The 3373-nt window shown below is 44.7% G+C and overlaps 1 pseudogene; it reads left to right on the top strand.

Moving 5' to 3' along the window:
- The first annotated feature begins 1355 nt into the window (after nucleotides 1-1355).
- LOC128577660 (40S ribosomal protein S13-like) lies at nucleotides 1356-2507 on the top strand (annotated as a pseudogene).
- Nucleotides 2508-3373: the final 866 nt, after the last annotated feature.

Here is a 3373-nt window from a genome sequence, read left to right as displayed (position 1 = left end):
ACCCCTCAGCCTTTCTGCCATATTTGACACTGTTCCTTATTCTCCTTCTTTAAACTTTCCCTTTAGCTTCATTGACACTACCCTCTTGGTTCTCCTACATCTCCCCCTTTTTCCTTCTCTGCCTCTTGAATTTCTTTGTTTCTCCTTCTCCCTTAAATATTTGTTGAAGTTGTTCTTTACCCTTTTCTCTCTCCACATTAAACTCACCGGAATTTCCTGGCTCCAACACTCATAATAACTCCCAAAAGATTCTCTCACCCAGACTTGAATCCTTTCTGGCATCTCATCTCTTCATATTCACCTTCACTGTTGTCACTGCTATTGCCCCAATTCTTCATTATTTTCATTCATTCAACAAGCACATAAATCTATGTGCCAGGCCCTGGGGATACAATAGTGAGCAAAACAGATAAGGTGTCTGTACTTATAGACCTTACTATCTCAGAGGTAGTCAGTCATTAAACAATCACACAAATAATCATATATTTACAAACTGATAAGTGCTGTTAATGAAAAGTGTGAGGCTTTATAAAAGTGTGAAATAGGAAAATTATAATGGTCTTCAAACTAGTGTTCCTTCCTTTACACTCCGCCTTCTTCAATCTAATTTACCCACTGTTGTCCAGGTTAATGTTAAGATTCCTGAGGTCCATTTCTGACCCTGTAACTCCCCAGCTCAAGTTCCCTTGGCTGTAAAGTCCAAACTCCCCAGCAGATATTTGAGATCCTCCATAATCTGGTTCCAAACTGCCTTTGTGGTGGTGGGGGGAGCAGTGGACAGGGTGTTGCTCTTTCTCCTGGGATGGAGAGTGCAGTGGCATCATAGCTCACTACAGCCTCGAACTCCTGGGCTTGAATGATCTCTGCCTCAGCTTCCCAAATAGCTGGGATCATAGGCAGGTAGCACCATGGCCAGCTATCCCAAAAAGCCTTTTTAACATTCCCCTTGCTGTTCCCCTTTAAGTACTCTATGCTGCAAATACACCAAACCATTCACTGTCCTTCACACAAAGAGCCACGTGCCTTTGTCATGCTGTTCCTTTTGCCTGGAATACCCTTCCCCTCATTTCTTATGTCTAAGTCCTATATACACCTTTAAAGCCCAGTTCAACCTTCACAAAGCATTTCCTGATGCCCTCCTTTGTAATCACAATAGTTTCCCCCAACTTTCATAGCACCTACCTTCTATCTTTAGTATTATAATTACACTAATACAAAGCATAACCTCTTCCCTTATCAGACTATAAGCACGTTGAGGATATAAACCACAACCATTTCATTGGCTGATAGATGAACGAGTGCATGAATGAATAGTTGATGGCTTTTGCTTTTTGCTGCCTGACCACCACCATCACATGCATGCTTCCAGAAAAGGCCTGTGCCAGTAAGCTTTGCCCTAACTCCAGCATCCCTAGCCACCCTTGGATGAAGTTGACATCTGATGATATGAAGGAGCAGATTTACAAACTGGCCAAGAAAAGCTTGACTCCCTCACAGATCAGTGTGATCCTGAGGGCCTCACATGACATTGCACAAGTACATTTTTTGTTGTTGTGGTGGTTGTTTGTTTTTGCAGCTTTTGGCTGGGGCTGGGTTTGAACCCGCCATCTCCAGCATATGGGGCCAGCGCCTTACTCCTTCGCCTTACTCCTTTGAGCCACAGGTGTCACCCCACAAGTACATTTTGTGACAGGCAATAAAATCTTGAGAATCTTTAAGTCTAGAACATTTGTTCCTGGGCGGTGCCTGTGGCTCAGTCGGTGGGGCGCCGGCCCCATATGCCAAGGGTGGCGGGTTCAAACCCGGCCCCGGCCAAACTGCAACCAAAAGAATAGCTGGGCGTTGTGGCGGGCGCCTGTAGTCCCAGCTACTCGGGAGGCTGAGGCAAGAGAATCGCTTAAGCCCAGGAGTTGGAGGTTGCAGTGAGCTGTGTGAGGCCACAGCACTCTACCGAGGGCCATAAAGTGAGACTCTGTCTCTACAAAAAAAAAAACAAAAACAAAAAACATTTGTTCCTGATCTTCATGAGGATCTCTACCATTTAATTAAGAAGGTAATTGCGGCTCAGCGCCTGTAGCTCAGTGAGTAGGGTGCCAGCCACATACACCAAAGCTGGTGGGTTCGAGCTGGCCCAGGCCTGCTAAACAACAATGACAACTGCAACCAAAAAACAGCCGGGCGTTGTGGCGGGCGCCTGTAGTCCTAGCTACTCAGGAGGCTGAGGCAAGAGAATCACTTAAACCCAAGAGTTTGAGGTTGCTATGAGCTGTGATGCCACAGCACCCTACTGAGGGTGACATAGTGAGACTCTGTCTCAAAAAAAATAAAAAGAAGAAGGCAGTTGCTGTCCAAAAGCATCTGGAAAGGAATAGGAAGGATAAGGATGCTAAATTCCATCTGAGTCTGATAGCTGAATTCATCGATTGGCTCCATATTACAAGACCAAACAAGTTCTTCCTCCCAATTGGAAGTATGAGTCACCCACAGCCTCTGCCCTGGTTGCATAAATTTGTCTACAAACCCAAGCAATAAAATCATTATTTAACTAAAAAAAAAAAAAAAAAAAAGTTGATGGCTTCTTGATTATTGGAGGTGGCTATATGTATGCAAACATAACATGACCATTGTCTTCAATCATGTATTTTCATTGCCATTTAATAGAGAACTGTGGAAAAGCTCTCAAATCAAGCAAATGCTGCCCGTCTCCACCATCCTCCACCTCTTCTAACAGGTGTCCCTCCTGTAGGGAAGGGATCCTTGTGGGGCGGGAAGGGGTCATCTGTCTGCCTTCCTCACATTTTAGAGTAAGACAGTGAGGCCCAGAAAGGGGAAGTTCATTCAACAATCACTTATTAAGTGGCCATCTGTCATGTGAAAGGCATGTATTAGCTGCTGTGAGGGATAGAAAGATACACCAGATGCAATCCCAACCTTTTAGAAGCTTTTTGTCTAGTTGAAGAAGCATATTATGGACAAATAGCTGCCATGCAAGGAAAAACAGAGTAAGTTCAGTATAAACTGCTTGAGTGGTGCAAAGGAAGGCAAGGAGGAAGCTGCTCTGCAGTGATCAGTGACATTATTGTGGAAGATGACATTTGAGCCGAAGCTTGAAGGGTTTCATTAAATAAGAGATGGGGACAGGAAACACTCCAGACAAAGGCTGAAAAAGCAGATTAGGGCCAGTGGAGCATGTTAAATAAATACTTCCCTCCATTATATCCCATGTCCCCTCCCTCATCAGCCTGGTTCTACTGACCCTAAAGGTCTCAACCTGAATGTCACCTCAGAGGTGAGGGTTCCCTTTCCCTGAACACCTTCTCTAAACAGGCCCCTCACTGCATCCTGTGCATCGCTTCACTGCATTTGAATGTGT

The sequence above is a fragment of the Nycticebus coucang genome, chromosome X (genome assembly GCF_027406575.1).
Source record: "Nycticebus coucang isolate mNycCou1 chromosome X, mNycCou1.pri, whole genome shotgun sequence".
Classification (NCBI taxonomy): Eukaryota; Metazoa; Chordata; class Mammalia; order Primates; family Lorisidae; genus Nycticebus; species Nycticebus coucang.
The sequence above is the reverse complement of the archived record's forward strand: the minus strand, read 5'-3'. Positions and strand labels throughout refer to the sequence as shown.